At 45.5% G+C, this 20,706-nt stretch overlaps 1 protein-coding gene across 2 annotated transcripts in view; it reads right to left on the bottom strand.

The window, feature by feature from the left end:
- Elmo1 (engulfment and cell motility 1) overlaps positions 1 to 19,943 on the bottom strand; it is a 530,953-nt gene extending 511,010 nt beyond the window's left edge. Inside the window, exon 1 of one of the 2 annotated variants that reach the window (XM_031359616.1) lies at positions 19,512 to 19,943. The gene's annotated coding sequence lies outside the window, so the exon portion shown is untranslated. Of the gene's footprint in view, positions 1 to 19,334 lie in introns of both variants that reach the window. The other variant, XM_031359615.1, reaches the window with a different exon arrangement.
- Positions 19,944 to 20,706: the final 763 nt, after the last annotated feature.

Raw genomic sequence — 20,706 nt, 5'->3', positions numbered from 1 at the left:
TAATAAGTAGACATTATTAATATTATAAGCTTCATCTTCTGAGGACACACAGCCCAGGGAACAGAGAACTGGGTCAAAGACACACAGTATCCATAAAAAATTAAATTGTTTTCCAAGCTAAATTAGCACCCAATAAAAAGGGGAAAAAAACCTGAATGATCACTTTTGGTCCCTGGAAAGTGGTACAACCTGTCCCCAAATATTAAAATTGTATGAATGCAAAAGTAACTCATAAGAGCTTGCAAAACTCAAAGTAACAGAGCCTGTTATGTTGCGGGTTCACAGCTGTGACTACATGGGATATCGTATCCCAGATAGGGGCCAGGCAGAACCAGTTAACAGGCATGTGTAGCTCGGAGCCAGGAGCTCCTGTCATCTGAACATGATCAAGAATCCAGTTCTTGAGATGAAATTCCTTTCTACAAGGCTGGCTCTTCTTCTGGCTAACACACAGCCTGAAGATCAAAACAATAAAATGAAAAGGAACATTAGAATGACCCCTAGGAAATACATTTCACACTTTGTGTTTTCAAAAATTCAAAGACTCAGCAGATAAAAGGAGAGCAACACAAAAATTAATCGCTGCTCAAAAGATGGGGGGGGGGGGCGGAGTACATTTTAATTAACATTCTATCCTTAATCCAAAAGCAGAAGGGAAACACAGACGTGGCATTTATGCCTCTTACAGGAAAGTGTTACCTTTCCCCCAGGCTCTCTCTATTCTCATTCGAATGTGTTTAAATTTTAGATACAGCCTTGGCAATGTGTGGAGCTGCATTAGGCAAACAGAGTGGGATGGCAGGCACCCAGAACTGTGCTTGTGGGAGGACACAAGGAGGTCAGTCTTCCTCCTCTGCTTGAGCTTCCTACCATGTAGGGGAGGGTTGAGGCACACACACTTAGACTCTTGATCAATGGGACAAGGAAGGTTTGGAGAAGGTGACGGACGGCAAGCAATAATGTAGAAGGAGGTGCAAAGCAAAAACCCCTGGTTTAAAAATGTGAGCACCTCAGCCGGGCGGTGGTGGCGCACGCCTTTAATCCCAGCACTTGGGAGGCAGAGGCAGGCGGATTTCTGAGTTCGAGGCCAGCCTGGTCTCCAGAGTGAGTTCCAGGACAGCCAGGGCTATACAGAGAAACCCTGTCTCGAAAAAAAAAAAAAAAACCAAAAAAAAAAAAAAAAAAAAAAAATGTGAGCACCTCTCCTGTCTTTCATCCCAATGGTGGCGCCCCTCCGTGATTGTCCATCCTCTGTGGGCTTCTGACCCAAAGATGGAATGTTACCTTTGCAAGAGTCACATAGAGAAGAAGCAGCAGCCAGCGGCCAGCATCTCTCAGTGGCAATCCCAAATACATTAGCACTATGAGACATCATTTTATTATTTGTTTAGAGGGACCAGAGTCTCCTGCTAGGTATGATTAGCTAGATAAGGGCTACAGCCCTTGTCCCACCTGGAACACTTAAGCCTTTCCTAGAGATGATGCTATGGAGCAGGTATGGGTTAAGTGTGTCCTCAAAAGTGTCTACACAGGAAGCTATGGCGATGTCTTTAAGAGGTCTCTGGGGTCACTGATCTTGGAAGGGATTCTAACAGTTCTCAGGGTTGAGTTCTGGTTTTCTGTCCTGCCATGTGGTCCTGCTTTTGTGATGACATCACGTATGAGGCCTTTGCCAAAGTGGAGTCAGTAAACAACATCGTGGCCCTGAACCTCTGGAACTGTGAACTAGGCAAAATTAATTTTATTATAAAATGCTGACGATCAGGTGTTTGATGAAGGTAACACAACATGGCCTGATAGAGAGATTAAGAGGCAGAGAAAGGGCTGGTCCATTTCAGCACTCTCCCATTGTGCCATCTTTGAAAACTCTCCTTGTGATTAGATGCTCTGTGCCAGGAAGTGAGAGTGCATGGCAGATTAAGAGAAGATTGACAGGGCGCCATGGTTAGGTTTACATGCTCCAAGGCCAGCTGTGGAATTGAGGAAGTGGACAAGCACATGAATTTTACTTTTTCTTTCTGTTTTTGTTTCCTTTTCTATACAGAAGCATGAAATGATCCAGCATGGCTTTATGAAGAAGACTCTGAAAATGGAAACAGGTAGGAAAAAAAAAAAGAAGACAGACTAAGGAGTCATCCAGAGATCCGAGAAAAGGGCTTTGTAGCACAGTCATCCCGGGCTCTGCATAAATGTGGATTCTAGGAACTCTCCCATAATTAGAATTTCTGGTGCCAAGATTCAAGCTTAACCTTTCCATGCTGCTGAGTGGGTTCTGGTGAGCTCTCTGAGTTCGTTGGTGACTTCTTACTTTCAAGCACCTAAGCTTGCTTTCTGTCAGCCTTGTCTAGTCACCTCCCTCAACATTGACAGCTAAAGAGGCCATGAAGCAGAATGTAGACAACAGTCAGTGGCAGCCCAGCCCTGATGCTAGGTCATCTTTATCCCTAATTCAGTCCTTAAGCACTAGGTTCCACAGAGCTCCACCAACAACAGGAACTCCCACTAAGTCCTTTGGACTCAGCCTGCCTGAGACCATCAGCTAAAGACCTCTAGCTGTGTTCTAGGACTCCTCCTTCTTCCCTGGGAGGGCAAACCACTGCTATATCCCTAGTTCTCTGGTCAGTATTAAGTGCTCAAAGAAAAATTGATCAACAAAGTCCACAGTGGGGCTCACAACAGTCCTCAAGGCATCAGGGACATATGAAAGATGGTCACCCGTCCCACTCAGACCCAGAAAGAACACCCTGGTATTAGAAAAGCCAGCAAACTTGAAATTTTAATCAGTATGGAAAGAGCAGAAAACACTATCAAGTTTTCATTTGTCATAAGATTTCAAGTGACAATGGCATATTTTTCCTCCTGAAATTAAAAATAGCATGTGTTTCAGATTGCCAGCAAACTTAAATACAAGAAAATAGTCATAAGTGGTCTGCAGTATAAGCCCACTGGTGACATATAATTGTCCTAGAAACACAATTTTAGAGGACAGGTTGAAAATATATATATATATTAATATATATTTGTACATATTGATTAACTGAAAAAAACATAAGCTTTATATCCAATGTAACCTTGACAAGGCCCAAGTCTCTTCTACTCATTGATGACATTCTTCTTTTATCTTGACCACATATGGTCAAAATTTCTACTTATATACAAGAAAAAAAACTTTTATGAGTTTATAATTTTACCTAAACAGGTGACAGGTTATTCCAAATCAAGATCTGTAAAAACCAAGATTCTCGAAGACGTTTAAAGAAAGTGCATGACAGAGTCATGAGGTCAGGCCTCACAACTGACAGCTACGAAATGGACTGTAGTATGCTCCTGGCACTGGGAACAGTGCAGCTCACACAGGCCTGAAGGTTTAGCTAGCTGCTCATGGTATTTTAGAGTCCAAAGGCAGGGGAAGCTTAAGAAACCACTATTATTTGAATTTGATTTGAGACTGCATTCCAAGTGTCCATTTAAAATTTAGTCCCCCTGCAAACTGATAAGAGAGTAGAAAGCTAAACGTGCAGTGGAATTTAAAGGCAGGAATGACAGGAGATGATTAGAATTAGATAGATCACCGAGTGGAGCTCCCATAACTTAGCATGGATTGTTTCTTAGAAGGAGATACCAAAAGGGATACGACGTGTGTAACTCGTTCACCTCCCATGTGCCGTGCTGAGTCAGCACGTTTAATCTGCACACTTAACAGATGCAGACCCTCAACCTTACACTCCAGAACTCTGGGATAAAATAAACTTCTTTATTAAGTTACCGAGCCTTAGGCATTTTCTTACAGTAATGTAAAAACAGACTAACACAATGCCTACAGACCCTTCCCTTGGTATGTGAGAACGGAAAGTTTCAGTGCAAGTGGATTAAGCCGAAATCATAAAAACAAAGCTTTCTCATTTCAACCAGCTCCCAGTTTATAGACCCAGAACAAAGGCAAGGTCAGTTTCCTTTGAACATGAATGTGTAGTACCAAAAGTATAGCCTGCTAATGTCTCTCTCCTCATAATGTACATTCACTCAGTGTTTACCCAGACTGCCTATGTATTGGAGAGAAGAAACCAATCAGGCCTTTCAGGGAATATTGAACAAAGGCTTTGATGATACCACTTCCAAGAGACCCAAAAGCCCACTGTGGTCCCACACAGAGAAGGATGTTATGGAGATCCAGTGGTCTTAGAAGCCTTTGCTCAGGCTCTATGGGCCCAACAGAATCCTTGGCTATTTCTACAGTTCTGTAGTGAACAATTAGAGCAGACCTCTTCAATAACTGGCAGCATCCCCACACTGAGGGAGCAAAGGTTGTCTGTTTTTCTGCAGTGGGGAACGGGCTGGAGAAGGTCAGAGGATGTATTTCCAAAGACCCAGATCTGCTTTGTTACGTCCAAAGAGAGCTCAGCATTTAAGGTGAAAGTTGTTATGTGGGCATTTTTTGGGTTTCAAAGAAATGGGCTCAGCTCAGCACTTGGACATCAGGATAAATCATTCCAACAAGGAAGAGCCCAGGCACTATCAAATTTCAATTGCTAGCTGAAAACTCTGATAGCTGCTCCAGATAGAATATGCAATTAAAGCCCAGAAACATAAATTATCAAGGCCATGGCCCTTCCTGAATATAACAAATGAAGTGTGGGCAACCACATAAGTGGTAAAGATCCCAGCCCCCAGTGTGTGTCACACATGCCTGGTCACCCACAAGAGCTGGGTAAGAATGAAAGAAACAGACTTTCCAAGTTCAACACTTTCACTTTGTCTCAGGGACAAAGGTGAAGGGGACAGAAGTGTTAAGGTCTGACCCTTAAGAAAGCTTTGTCATTCTTGCCAGTTGCAGCCTTCTTTGTGCATGCCCTTCAAGGGCTCTGTGAGACTAGATCATTACTAGGCAGGAAAGTAATGACCCACTTCAGCAGAGGTAATACAATAGCAGACAGGTAGTGTCCTCCTCTGGCTAGCTCCTGAAGTTCTGGGTAGATCTGGGCCCAGGGGAATGATACCAGGGCAGTAACTGAGGCCTCCAGGGCATGGAACACCCCACAGTTAATACGATGTGCCTCACTATACCTGAAACAATCTCTGATCCACAACTAGAAGCTCTTCTGTCACAGTGACCTCAGACAAGGCTACTTTGCAACAATCTTGAAGACAAGAAGAGTCACATGCCAGTTATTCCTGAATGCATTAGAAAGTTCTCCCAAACAGGTTATAAAAGAACACAGAGCAAGCACCCATGGGTAACAATGCTTCCTATTATACAATGCCCATTTGCACCTCTTATGGGCTTAGCATGGCACACCTACTTAAATCCTCCAGGCTACTAAGGGGTAAAGTCATTAACCAGAAAACAAAATGACAATGAGCACTGCCAGCAAGGGACAAGTGACCAGGAAGCCAGCATTGGGGAATGCCAGAAGGGTCCCAGAAGACAGGACCATCCAGAAGACAGGTGGACCAGGAGATGTGGACTCATATACTTCTGAGTCCCTCTCTGTCCAGCAGCAAGCCTACAGACTATGAGATCCTTTCTGTGTGACTTCTCATCTGGCTGATATTTGCCCTTCACATTCATCTCTCCCTAATGACAGCTAAGCCGGAATTCTGAGCTCTGTTTACTACTTGCTAGAGAAGGTCTGTGTGTAGCCCCTCTGAAGACAAGCATGGGGGAAACAGGCAAGTAAAAGAGAGACCACAACCTTCTTCAACTAATTCTCCCTGTGTCCCTCCTTGTCTCTATACAGCTCTCAACTGTGGCAGCTGTGAAATGAGCTTTCCCTATACACTGAGATCAGCCTGCTGGTGCAGGGCAAATCAGGCCATAGCCAGAGACCCTCTTTATCCATGAGCCTCTTTCCTTTCAGCTCCTCACACAGGCACTCCTCACACCTGCCTGCCAATTGAACCCAATACTCGCAGAGAAAGGTTGTCACTTAACATTGGAAAAATGAAATAAAGAGGCAAACACAGAGAGTGAGCCAGGATGATGCACAGAGCTAAGAAAAGGGCCAGATATGAAAGGATTAGAAAATAAATTAGAAGAGACTTGAAGGATTTACAATCCATCTCAAGTGCATTGGAAGAAAATCCCTCCAGAATGGGAGACGGAGCCTAGCTGACACAGGGCAGCCTCTGGTTCCATCCTCTACTGGCTGCCTGCTGAGGTTTGAACTCTGGGTTCCTGATGCTCTTCTCATTTCCTACCTGGACAATATTTCTCTCAAACTGGAGCCTGGTCCTCTGGATCAGAACCAGTCAGGATCTGGTTAAGATGCAGTTCCTCATTCCTCGAGAGTCTGAGGCATTCTCAAAACTGAGAACCACAGGTCCAGGTCCTCTATCATTTGTACAAGCTGCCAGACCCACACTGAATCACTCCTTTAAACTGCTGCTAAAAATCTAAAGGATTTAACTAATGACTAAATTCTATTAGAAATTGTCAGATTCCAAAAGTAGTAGCAGCATCCATATTGTGACCAATGTGGAATGATTTATATATGGAAGCCAGGAAGAGCTTTTCACAGCATAGATGTTGCCTTGTTACTCCTCAGGGAAAAGCCACAGGGGATTTCTTGTTGCCTCATGGATAAGAGCCCAGGTCCATGGTCCCCCTCAGCCTGCCTCCCTAGTTTAACATAAGGCTGTAGTGCATCAGCCTAAAGCTCTGGACTTTACTTCCTACAGAGTCAGAGTCCACCCTTTCCACAGCCTTTGACAAGAACACCTCTTTTTCCCCAGTAAAATCTGTTCCATTTCTTTCCCACATGATGTCAACATTAGTTGTCCTATTACAGGCCCTCATAGAACCAATAATGACATATCAAATTTCTCAGTCTATTTGAAATGTCCCACAAAGGGTCTAGAGAGAAGTTTCACTAGTTAAGAACATTTGTGATTCTTGCAAAGGACCTCCTGTTCCATTCCCAGCACCCATATGGAGGCTCACAACCAAATGCAACTCCAGTTCTAGAAGATCTCATGAACTCTTCTAGAACTCTGCAGGCACTAGGCCTGCATATGGTACATACACATGCAAGCAGGCCGGAATAAAACAAGCAAATCTTTTTAAGAAAGATAAATATGAAGTTCCGAAACCCAGTAATAAATGTTCATTTATTGCCTAGAAGTTGCATGTGTGGTTGTGTGTGTATGTAATTCTGGAAGAAGGCCTACAAATGATACAAACAGAACTGGTACTCCATAAATATGTGTGAAGGATAAATGAATTTAAAATAAATTCCAGCTACACACTGAGGGTAAATTTGGATTCAGGAGCAATTAAGAATTCAAGGTGGCCAGGCATGGTAGTGTACTCCTTTTTATTCTCAGCATCCAGGAGTTAAGGCAAGCAGATCTCCGAGTTCGAGGCCAACATGATCTATGCAGTGGGTTCCAGGAAAGCCAGTGCTACACAAAGAAACCCTCTCTCATGGAAAAATATAAGTGTATGTTTTTCTCTCTCCCAAAAGTCAAAAGCTCTAATATCTCTCTGACAGTAAGGACTGGCATGTCACAGTGCATTCTCTTCTACACATGATCGTAAATATTCTCTTCTGCTTGATTTTCAAACGGACGTACACCACTTTTCCCATATAATTTATATACTTGGAAAGGAGAGGAAATCCATTATTAAGGCTGATGTATTGGTCCATTTCTCTGTGTCTTGGTCTGATCTAGTCATGAACCACTGCCTTTGAAAGAGACATGAACTCTGAAATTAAAAACTGACCAGGAAATCTTCACAGTGACTTCTTACGTGTTATCCATGCTCACAAGCCATAACTGACCTCAGACTTATTCACTGTATACCTTCATATGCTAACCTTGTCAGCAACACATCTGAGAAGACTCTAAATGAACCTCAGCCAGCAATAATGACATCAAAGTGTCTAGTACACAGAATGATGTCTAACAGGAACTGGAATCTCCATTCTGCCTTCTTCTCTCTGCACTCTTGCAAGGGGCTGGCTACAGCTGGGGTGATGGCTTCGTGACTGCTCTTCAACATGCTCCTGAGGTGGCAAAACACTTAAGACAAATGGCTTTCTCATCCATGGTCGCCAAGAGCTGTGACCCACTCCACCCAGTGCTCCAAAGTCACATGCTCAACCAAGGCAAAACAGAATATCGGAAATCGAGGAGATGTTGACAGCTGGAAGTGTCTCCTGCGATAAACTGCAGGAAAGGGCGCAAGTGAGAAGGGGTAAATGGAGCCCAGGCACTTGGAATCTTTAAATTGTCGGCTACATCGTCGAGGGTGAGCAGAATTCCTCAGTTTCAACAGAATGTTGCCTCTTATGAAAACAAACCTTTCTGTGACTCTTTAAATAGGTTTGACACTGAATTCCCTTTCATGTTCTGCACTGAGCCTGACAGGCAGGAAGGAGGCACCCTTGCATGAGCGCCTGCAGAAGCTGAAAGACTCACACCGCTCTTCTCGAGAACAGAAAGGGACTAAAATTTTTATATTCTGAGGATAGTATGTAATTTGTCTTGTCCAACCAAGAACCACATCCAGTGCTCAGCTAAGTTGCTTTTCGTGACTGCAGGAATGGTCTCTCACTTCCAAAGCAGTCTGTAGAATATCTTTCCAATGGTGCATCTCTATCTGAAGCCTAGCCTTCCATTTATGATAGTTCAGTGTCTAAACTGGAGTTTATCTTTCTTGTAATCCACTCACAAAAGCACTTACTAAATGACTTGAATGGGCACATTGAGTGGGAGGAGCTAGGGAGCCTGTATGCTAGATGCTGCCTTCCTGAAGGAACTTACAGAGCAGAGCAGGTGCCCAAACAAACAGTGGCCAGAACTAGCAAATAGAAACGGGGAACAATGGCTGTGGCCTGAAGTAGAATGAAATGTCCTACATGGAACATACTTAAAAGTGAGAAAGGTGACGCACGCCTTTAATTCCAGCACTTGGGAGGCAGAGGCAGGTGGATTTCTGAGTTCGAGGCCAGCCTAGTCTACAGAGTGAGTTCCAGGACAGCTAGGACTACACAGAGAAACCCTGTGTCGAAAAAACAAAAAAACAAACAAAAAAGTGAGAAAGATGCTACAGTTAACTATGCTAGAACAACAGGAAACTGTGTGGGTCTGTCCCTTCAGACCGAGGTCCTCCTCTCCTTTCTATTTTATGCTCAGAGTCACTCTGAACCTGGCTGACAGTCTAATGAACCAGTTTTGGTTAAGGAAGAAAGTTGAACACCTTGCACCCACTCACATTCCACTGAAACTTTAAGCAGTCACTTACTTTCAAGAAGTTTCTAAGTGATTCAAAAGGGAAGCTTATGAAGTGTTTGGGGACCACTGAGATTCCTTTACAGAAAACACAGTTCATCTGAATTAAATGCCTGCCCACTGCTACTCACTCCCTTGGGACTTTCTCACAGAGTTCCTGTCTGTAGTTGGACAGGTGTAAACAGACCTTTTCCAGGAGGCTCGAATCAAGCAAGGGTTGGGGAAAAGCCCGGAACAGCATCTTCCAATCTCTATCCCCAGTGGAGATTAGCAATGAAGTGAAATTCCAGGTGAGCTGGACTTACATTGGTTGTCATTCAAACCAGATCGTAGCATCATCTGTTAGGTTGGCTCATTTAACTTACAATCGAAGATATTTATCCTAATGTGGCAATTTAAGTCTCTGTCTCTGAAGCAATGATACACAAAGCAAAGTCTAGTTGAGCTTTTAAGAGAAAGATTTCAAGCCTCTTAAAGAAAATTAAACAATCAATGTAAGTCTTTAAATGAATATAGCAAAATGTTGGTGTTTAAAACCTGCACAGAAAAAAATAAATAAATAATAAAATAAATAAAACCTTCATAGAAACCACTAGTGATACCAGTGGCATCGGCGATAACAACAAAACCAACGCACCAAACCCAGCTCACAGTCAGTATTAAAGTCACCATGTTAGCAGCTCCAGAGACTATAGATTTATATTAACTCCATCTGACAGATGTGAAAACTGAGGCTGAACAAGATAATGAATTTCCGCCACCCAGCTGACCCTTGAAAATCGGCTAGAATTCTCAATTAACAAGTGCATGTTTATTTAGTTCCAATCTTCAAAGAATCGTCCTTTTTCTTTTCCCAAATCCAATCAGTCATCAATCCTCCATTTGTTTTCTTCAGTGGGTGGATGAAACATACTGTGCCCCTTCCCCTCTGTAGGCTCTGGCTGGCAGCCAGCTGTGGGGGTCTCAGCAGGGAAGTGGGGGTGGGGCAGCCCTTCCTCATAGCAGGCTCACTGTGGTATTTATTTATTCCTCTCCCCAAGACTCAGTGTTTATTTGAGTAAAAGTCAAGAAAACAGAAGCTGATAAAGTATCAACCTTCCTTAGTTCCTCCTACCTGCTTCCTGTCTCATCTTTTGTCCAGACTACAATGGGACAGAGCCCTCACTAAACCTGGATTGCCTGTTTTCCTTGTCTAAGAGTCTTTGGCTTTCCTGTCCACGCAACTCAATGTTTAGCTCCCAGCAGAATAGACTCCTGTCCTGCCCTTACCCAAACATTCCTCCATCACAGACAGCTGAACTCCTGGAGCAATCTTTACTTAGTAATAGCTTTTTTACATCTTTCCCTCCGAAATGATAATCTGTGTACTTTCCCTGTGATCTACAAACCTGACATACTGGTAGTTACAATTATCTCTTAACTGATCTTCTCATTCATCCATCCCCAGCAAAGCTCCAAATGTGGAGTGCCTTGACCACAGAACATACAGTACTGTTCAAATGGCTGTGGCATAGCTGACAGATGGAAGGATGAAGACATGGGTAAAGTATTGTGACAGGTTAAGCCTAGAAATAACAGTTTAAAAAAAGTCTTTATATGTACTTAAGACCCTTATTTACTGATTGATGTTGTGTGTGTGTGTGTATGCATGTGTGTGTCTGTGTGTGTTTCTGTGTGTGTGTGTGTGTCTGTGTGTGTGTGTGTGTCTGTGTGTGTGTCTCTGTGTGTGTGAATTCAGTTTAAATGCTGAAGACATACTTCAAGGCTTTGTTCACCCTGGGCACACACTTTATTCCTCGGCTCTATCTACTCAACATTGCTTTTATAAAATATAATATAAAAATAAAGTTGTTTTATGCTTCTCTCATGCAAATCCAGGCAGATGTTTTTCCAATACTCTGAGATGAAGATCAAATAATGATGAAAATGGTTCCAGGGAGTCTAAGCAAGCCACTTGCTGGCAGTGGAGTGGGTCCAAAGAGGATGGAAATGTATTCATTCCTTGATCAAAATTTCGCTTTAGCATGGTTCCCATTCAATGAAGGTGACAAGTGTTAGGGAAAATAGAATTTAGCAGCTGACATCATTATTCCTCTGCTTCAAAGGACCCTTCATTATTAGCTGAAGTGTGTGTGTGTGTGAGAGAGAGAGAGAGAGACAGAGAGACAGAGAGAGAAAGAGAGAGCAAGAGAGAGATAGAGAGAGAGCTCATATATGACACTTACTACAGGAAAGAATATGTCTCATTTCCCCAAGCCAAAATGTTTAACTAGTAGTCACTTCCACCAAGTGGCCCATAATTGGTGTAACTAAGGTAGCAATCCACTAGAAAAATCTAGGGCATGGTGGGCAGGGTAGTGTGGGGGTGGGCAGGAGTCAAGTTGAAACTAGCCTTACTGAGTGCTGTTGGAATTCACTCTTTACACAGCCAAAAATGTGCAGTCTGACCAAAGTACTCCACTGGCTCAACTCCCCAAGCCACATGTCTTCTGAAGGCCACGGGCAAAGCCAGCTGCGGTTTATGCATTTGGGTTAAAGAGCCCCAAAACAGAAAAAAAAAAATTATTTTGAAATGCATTATACTTCAAAATTAAGGGTAATTGTGTGTAGCAGCCTGGAAAATATATCTCATGCAGTATACTCAGCCACTGAACCCCAGAGCACAAAACTGTGACTCTCCAAATGCAATCTCAAATCGTAAAAAAAAAAAAAAAAAAAGGTACAAAGGGCGGAAGGAAGAAGGGCGGAGGGCTGGCTGCTACAGCCTGCACTCGGAGCAGCCTGCTGACTTGGGGAAACTGTTAATATCAAACCCACCAATAGGTTCTGTGTGGCAGAAGCCGCCAGCTATTGCTCTCGACACGACAGCAGCCAGAGGAGGCAAATAGAAGGTTGACATATAATTACATAAGACAATAATGCCACAAGATTGCACAGAAATGTAATACCCAGAATGAGAAAGGACTTCTTATAAGCCAATGTCCTTAAAGTGTCTCCATGCCTGCTAGAGGTCCCGTAGCCCTAATGGAACACCCATATCCGTTACCAGCTGACCAGCCAAGGGGCACGTGCCAAGCACAGGAGCAGACACTGCCCTCAGTTTCTATCGGATTCCAAGCAGACATTTCTTTACCTTGTGACTGGGCCTCTAACTGAGCCACCCTGATAGCCCCTTACCGCCCCACTCCATCCATTTACCCTCTTAACTGTTATGTAAAGGGCACAGTTAATTCAGTAACCAGTAGTCAAACTCAAAACCTTGCCAGGAAACTGAGACAGAAACTCACTGTTTAGCTTTCTTCTGCCTGGGCTGTACAGGAAGGTGAGTAAAGTCTCACCATTTGACTCAGGGACGTAACTACAGTTTAGCAGTGAGGGGAGTTAAAGAGGGCACTAAAGCAAATGAATGAACATAAAGGGTGAGGTCCCCATCTGTGAGGGCACTACCTTAGCTTAGGCTCCAAGGAATAGCCAGTGACAGAAAACTGGGCCAGTCACAACTCCAACTCAAAGTCTGATCAGATTACAAAGCAATTGTTCTGATCTCTTCAAAAAAGAAAGCAGAGGTTCTCAATTGGGCAAGGGAGGAGAGAGGAGGGCTGGAGTTGGCCCCTGAGCCATAGACCTGCAAAGGGTGGATACAGTTTTGGTTGTTCCTGAGTGGCGAGTTTGGAACAGGGAAGCTGGTGGTCCTCCTGCAATGCATGGGAGAGTCCTCAAAAGACAGAATTATTTAGTTCAAAATGTCAATAGTGCCAAGGCTGAGACCCAAAATAAAGGGCAAATAAAAGGGGAGACGGTCTGTAAGTAGAAAAAAAAATCAGCAGCAACATCTGCATCGCCGAAAGAAGAGCCATCCTGCTTACTGGGCTCAGGCTGCCAGTTCCTTTGGTGGGAATTAGTCCACTGTCAGAAAAAGCAAAGCTATGATAAGCCGACAAGTGCATTATGAAGAATATTCCCCTGACAACTGGTCCCCTCCCAGTGGTTTCCTGCACCATAACTCATCCACAACTTTTTTTTTAAAAGTGTTGGCTAAAGAATATATTTTCCTTGGCAAAGACCTCCCCCTTCTCTCTCTGATTAATAGATAGCCCTCATCCTCTAGTTTTGTGATCTTGGCTTATAGGAAAGGCCACAGGTGGACCTAGATTCAAGTCTAAAGGCACCTTGAGAATGAAATACGCAGAGAAGGATCAACTCTGAAATCCTCCATCTCAAGAGCTAGATGTCATGGCAACCCAGGAAGCAGCCCTCTGAACTAAGGGCATTTCTTTTGTTGCTTTACGTTTCGAGGCCTCACTAAGTCAAGCCAGTGTAATCCCACTGAGCAGTACCCCTACCTGAACTGAGGGCAGACCTTACTTCTTCTTATACTTAAAACGTTTTAAATTTACTTTGTGTGTTTGTGTATGCATACATGTATGAGGGTGTGGGTGCACATGTGCGTTCATGTGTGTGGAGGCCAGAGGACAACTTCAGGCATCATTCTCCGGGTGCTCTCTATTTTGTAGACGACATCTTCAGGTGACCTAGAACTTGCTAGTTATTCAGATTCTGTATGAGACTAGTAAAGTAAGTTCTAGGTCTCCCTCCATCTCCCCCACTCCAGTTATTTTATATGAGTTCTGGGGATCAAACTCAGTTTCCAACATTATAAAGTCAAGCACTTTACCAATTAAGCCGTATCCTTGGTTTTTGTTGGGGTTTGTTTGTAGGAGTGGTTGGGTGTTTACTTTTGTTTTTTGTTGTTGTTTGGTTGATTGGTTGGTTTTGTCTTAGGTGGGGTTGACTACAATGCTCAGGCTGGTGTTGTAGGCAGGAACCACTCTGCCCTGCTATGTGGAGAGCATTCCTAACAACACAGAGGAGTAGAGATGTCTCTACATACCACTGCATCAACAAGGCGAGGAACCAACCAGTATATATAATGTGGTGTGGAAAAAAAAAGAAACTAAAGTAGAAAATATCAGAAGAGTTGAATAAAATTTAGTTCTAGAGCCCATGGCCCCTGTAGACACCATTTATAAACTGGTAACACCACTCTGCTGGTGACACCACCTATATATAAACTGATAACACCACCCTGATGGCGACACCACCTATAAAACAATAATACCACCTTGCTGGTAGCTCCCTACTCTTTCCAAAACAGTACGCCAAGGGGAGTGTTGGGGGGGGATGTCAGCCGTGCATGAAGAGTCACACCAATCTCATGATCCGATTGACACAGGGCTTCATAATGTCTTACCTGGTCACCCATCCCCTAGCCTACTGCTGCCTATCCAGAAATACCACCCACCCAGCACACTGTCCTGAGAGTAGAAGTAGTGAGTTGCCAGCCTTTTCTACTGAGGAAAGCTGTGTTCCCTACATTAACTGTGAGAACTAAAATAGTCCAACTGTAGCTTCAGTTCCTAAAACTGAGGTTCCCATTATAATCTGCTCAGATTCTGAAAACCAGTGTTTCTGGGGGCCAGGAACACAAGGAAGCATCTCCTACTATTTATACATGTGACTAATTTCTCTGCTCAGCGCTGGGCCAGGTTGTTGCTGTGAATGAGACAGCATTCCTTCACCCACACACATATTCCTACCTCAGTACTTAACTGTTCACCTCACAGGAGGCTGCTGACAAAATTCTGTAAGTGTTCCTGGGCCTATCGAGTGCTGAAGCACAAGTGGTTAATGTAATCATTGATTGTGACAGGGCTTGGTGGGCTGCAGCTCCGCCTACTACTGATAAGTTGCCATTGTAACACTCAGACAACCTAGATTACCCAGGAAATTGAGCACAGCAGCCAGTGTATGGCTAGGGGATGTAGACCGGCTTGGCTGAACCTAAACGCACTATGGTGCCGCAGTGGAAAGCCTTCAAGGGTCACACATACTACTCGAACCACACCCTGCCTGGATGGATGGCCTTCCTGACTCTTTGGATTCAGACAGGGCTGAAGCTCTTGGCCTTTGGCTTTGTTTTGTGGCTAGCCAGTCTTAAGCCCAAGTCATCACAAATATCTGATCTAATGTGTGGCTACTACCAAAAACTGAATGGCTGGCTGCCTCTGCAAATCTCCAAAAGTAATTAGAATCAGGCAAATACTGAATACCGGGGGTAAAATAGGAAAAGAAAGGTTCGGGTGAGTAAATTTCCAAAAGCCAGCACTTGTCCAGAAAACAGTGTGTGGTTTGGGTTTCCTTCTAAGTACAGCGAGAGCTACTGAGGATTCTTCAGCTCTGCATCACTGCAGTGAAGAACTGGTCACTTGGGTCCCCTGTCCTTCTAAGATGATGATGGGATCTGGGCCTGGCACAATGTCAGATTCTATAAACGATGGCATTTTTAAGGTGAAGTCAAGGACTGACACTGTATGTGGTCCAACTGGAAACAGTATCTTTCACTATTTTGCTATTAACTATTAAAGTATTATCTATCAAACTAACAATATTTGGTAAAAGAGAAGGAGCTAGACGCTTCTGAAAAGCATGGCCTCATGGATTCTTTTCCAGGGGAATTCTTGGCAAGTTGATGAAAAAGATCTCAAAATTTCTAGAATTACTAAAGCATATTTAATTCAAACCCACATGGCACTATGCATTCAGTATATAAGAGTCAAAGTTGGTTCTGTGTGACACTATGGACAGAATCCATGACCTGGGCACATGCTAATCAATGATGTTTCTACATTTCTAGCTGGTCTTGAACTAGCAATTCTCCCAGGTTCACTCCTAATTCAGGATCCTCAACCTCCTCAGAGTACCAGCCTTCTGCTTCCTTCCATTTGTGTTTCAGAGTGCTGACTGAACCTGCTAAGGTGTCAGGCTCTCCTATGTTACAACCTTAAGCAAACAAAGCAGTGTGTTCGTTGACTTGAACTGACATTACACAACTCTTGCAGCAAACACTCGAGGCTTTGTAAGTTAGAGAGGTTTAGTAATCTCCCACCTTCTCCAAACTCAACAGGATGTTTAAACCAAGCTATCTACTTGGATGGTTGCAGACTTCAGTGAGAAACCCTCTGGCCCACTACTCTGGATGAGGATGGCAAACACTGTGTTGCCAGGGATGATCTGTCGGAAGCTTAAAGCCTGGACCAGATGCTGAAGTAAGCACGTGTGCACTAGTGTACCACCTGCCATCCTCCAGCCCCCCAGCCCCCTCCCAGCCACATCCTCCAGGCCGGAGCTTCAAAGCCCTCCCTTCCTGCACACACCTCTCCCCACCCACTCACACCAAATACCCAAAGCAAGCAGATCACTTGAGCGCTGCTGACATTTCAGAAATGCTCACCACTCAGCAGCTTCTGAAGAAACCCCTTGTCTGCCTACTTTCTTTTCATTCCCTCCCTTGCCCAGGCCTTTCTCTGCTTCATCTGTCTTCCAGCTTTTCCCTCTGCCTCCCTCTCCTGGCCCTGCAAGCAACCTCTTCTCTCTGCCTTCAATCTGGCTCCATCCCTGGGAGAGAGGGAGGGACAGGGTGCAGGAGGAGCATTGCTTTGGCTTAAAGCAACACAGGCTTGAAAAGACATCTCCAAGGAGAGAGGGTTGCGGCAGATCAGGAGCAGTTGGGCTTTTAATAAAGTGCTCTGTCTGGTCTTTATACCCTGACCCAAGCAATGGCCTCTCTACACCATTCCTCGGCCTGCAGTTCTGAGGAAAGGATCTAACCAAGGCAGAGGAGGTCTGAAAGAATAGTGGCAGAGTGTGGAAGAGGGGACAAGAGTATGTTAACTGCCAGGCTTCCCACTCGCAGTGTCAGTGGACACTGGGATTATCTTAGCATGTGTCCCAGTGCTTTCTCCCAGCCATGGATAAGTCTCCTTCCACCAGCCAATAAAATATTCACAAAGCACACTGCTACTCTGTGGTAAAAGTTAATCTAGATCTATGAACAAGTTTTACCAACCTCTGTGGTAAAAGTTAATCTAGATCTATGAACAAGTTCACCAACCAAAGCTCAAACTTTCATCCTAATGGGAGAGACGATAAGATAAACAGATGAATAAATAATGCCCACTAGTAATAAATACTAAGAGGGAAACTGGGCAACACAAGAAGACTCAGGCAGCTGTCATTCAAGGCCTTTTAAACTGAGAACTGTGTGGAGGCCTTGAAGGAGGCAAAGGATGAGTCATCTGAACACGTGAGGGAAATCTCCTCAGGCACAAGAACAGCATGTGCAAAGGTCCTGGGGAGACAAAGCAGTAAACAAGAAAAATGTAAGGAAGTCAAAATTGCTGCAGTTAACAAGAACCTATTGCTGCTGGGGGTGGGGGGAGGGGCATGGTCACCCATCATGTGACCACCAAATCTTTGGCCTAGTGACTGTTCAGGCTCAGAGTTTCCACGGACTAAGGTCTCCCTAAGCTTCCTGTTCCCCAGCTTTTCTCCTGCTTACCCTTCTTCCTCACCATGAGCCCCCACAGTTGGAGTCATTCTGTCAGTTTATCATAACTCCATCTAACTTAACAACATGAATCAAGTAGCAAATACAGTCAGAAAGGCCATATACACACATTTAACTACAATTCTGAAAGATAGCAAATGTGCCATAGTGACAAGTAGAAGATCAAAAGATCAGCTAGAAAGAGGGGAGGGGGGAGGAAAAGAAAGAAAGAAGGGAGGAGGGAGGAAAGGCAAGAAAAAAGTATGGAGTCTGTGTTCCAAGCCTGCAAGTGACTTGGTTCAAAACTCACTAGGATCCCCAGTCTAGTAAGTTGAGGGAATGAAAACAGTAAACCTTGAAATAACCTTGGCAGCTACTGAAGAGGTGAGACACGTGAAGACCATAACTAGAGAAGCCTTTAGTGGACCGGCTTTACTGCCAGCTTTCCCAATCTAACAATCATTGCAAGTAAACTGGATTTTCCAGTCTCAAGTTGCTCTCAAAGATTTTTAGTATGTAAACGACAGTTATTTTTATTTTGTACATAAAAGAAAAAAATTCGCAAATTCTTCCCTGGTTTCCCTCAAGTCACAATTTTCTTTCTGTATCTTAGGTTGCCCTTACTAGCGAAAGGCAGGAGGTCCACAGTCCCTGGGTGCATTTTATTGAGTTCAAGGCGCCTCGGGAGCTGTCCAGAGGCCCTCGGAGCTGTCCCTGCTTGAGGCCAAACTCTGCAGCGTCGGGTCAATCCAAGTCCAACAACCCTTGCCCCAGCTGCCTAGTTCAAAGGGCCCCAGGCCGAAGAGTCAGTGGGAGTGAGCCCCCACACCCGAGGGTCAATAAGAGAGACCCCCACCGCAATGACGCACGCCAGCACACACACACACACACACACACACACACACACACACACACTCACTCACACAAATACACGGCTGGCGCGCGCCCGCGGCACAGCAAGGACTTCCCAACCCCTCACAAGCGCACCGCGGCGGGTTGAGTTCTGGGTTTCCTCTTCCTCTAAGCCGCGGGGCTACCGCGGCGAGCAGCTCGCTCGCTCCCTCCCCAGCGCCGCCCGCCCGCCGCTCTCCCGGGAAGACGCGCGGTACGCCCCCTCCCACGCCAGCTTCTCTATCGAAGACCCCGCCGCCCTCTGGGGGGCCCCAGAGGGAAGCCCCGCATGGCCCCGGGAGGCGGGTCTTCCTTAGCGAACGACTTCAAGGGTCCCCGCAGCCCATCCCGCCCCATCTCGGGAGCGCGCTCTCCGGGGATCCCCTCCCGTCTGCGACACCCGAGCGAGCCCCGGTGTCCTCGCCGGTAAACTCGGAGCAGCTTCCTGGCCCCACGACTGCTGGCCGCAAGGTCCCAGGAGCACTCTGCCGGGTCCCAGTACCCCTACGCCGGTGGCGCAGCCCACCCGCGCCCCCTCCAGCCGACCCTGCCCCGGCCGTTTCCACGGGTCCCGGCTCTGAGCCCCATCCCGGCGCTGCCCCCGGTGTCCGCTTTCTCCCAACCCCGTGCCTCTAGTCACTCGGGACACCCCTTTGCCCAGACCTCCCAACTGCAGGGCGGCCGCAGCCCCCACCCGCCCGCGCCGCGGGGCCCCGGGAGGAAACAAAACTGTCTCCGCGGCGCCCGGGTCTTGCCCTGGCCCCCGCCCGGGCCGCCGGGTCAGCGAGTCGGGCGCCAAGCCAGCCCAGCAAACTTTACAAACCTGCCCGGGGTCTCAGGACGCCGCGACGAGGACTCCCAGAGGCCGGAGCTCCGGGGCAGGAGATGTAGACCGGTGCCCGAGGCTCTGTCGCCCCCTCGGAGCCGCGGACGGCGGTGGCTCTGCCTCTATCTCGTGCCCATCCTCGCCCGCTGCCGCTGCCCGAACGCACGCACTTACACTCGGGTCGCCGGCCGCTGCCGCCGGCTGCCGCTGCTCTCACTTCCTCTTCCTTCCTCCTGCTGGCCAGAGACACATCTTGCATCTAGGAGCATCCCGCGAGCTGCCGCGAACTCTCCTCCTGGGCAGCGGATGCGGAGTTGCCGCCGCCGCCCCCGGCACCTGCGTGCGAACACGCGTTGTTGGCTCGTTTGTTTCCCGCCCCCGCACTGCTGCCCGCTCCCCTGCACAGTGCCTAGGACTGGGTGCCCACGACTTTTTTTTTAAGTCCCCCTACTTAAAAAGAGGGAAATGTGACACAGTATGTACACCTTAGCTCGGTTATAAATAGTGTAGGATGAGCATGACTTCTCTGATGTGCTCAGAATCCCGTTTTGGAGGCACTAATTAACTCCGTCACCCTCGTAGCGCCACCTCTGGGGGACAGAGAGTTCTTGGTACCCTTTTTAAGGTTTCAATTTTGGACACCTTATTTCAGATTTTCCACCAAACTTCGGTGGGCTGTTTTATAATTAGTCCTCTAAGAACCTGCTGTATATATCTGGACAGTATCTTTGCGCCTGGGCAGCATGGCAAAAATAACAGACCATTTCCTTCTCTTCCACCTACGAATTTGCTGTAGTCTGAACTACAAGATTTTCTTCAGAAAGCCAGAGACTCTCTTGTGTGGTATAGCCTGGCATAAAGCAACATGCTCTATCCTGAATTTGTGATTTGTGGTTATTGTATTATTGTTGAAGCCATGCAACGTACTTCACTAATTTTTAAAGCAGAAATCCAATAGAGTGAACTCCCAACCTAGCAAGCAGGAGAGAAATGACAGTTGGAAAGTTCTGGAGAAACTTCTTTCCTTTCCGAATTCAGATTTCTGTGCTGGAGCCCCTGGAGAGGGCAGGCTGTTGCTGTGCATAACCTATCTCTAGAAGAGGATCTAAGGGTACACCGTAGAAGATATCAGAGTAGAAGATACCAGAATCTAAGGGAGAAACCATGGCTTTCTTTCGATTAATCACCAGAATATTTAAATATTAACTGTATGGTAACTGATCATTAGCAGTCATTAGGGATTTAGCATGAAAAAATAAGAGTTTTGTTGTTTTTATATTGATTTATCTTTTCAATAAATAATAGTTCTATAGTTCTTATGTAATAAATCAATGAAACAGTGCATCAGGTTAGGATATGAATATGTGAT

This window comes from Mastomys coucha, unplaced genomic scaffold (genome assembly GCF_008632895.1).
Source record: "Mastomys coucha isolate ucsf_1 unplaced genomic scaffold, UCSF_Mcou_1 pScaffold7, whole genome shotgun sequence".
Taxonomy (NCBI): Eukaryota; Metazoa; Chordata; class Mammalia; order Rodentia; family Muridae; genus Mastomys; species Mastomys coucha.
Note: the sequence above shows the minus strand (reverse complement) of the source record. Positions and strands in the feature narration are given on the sequence as shown.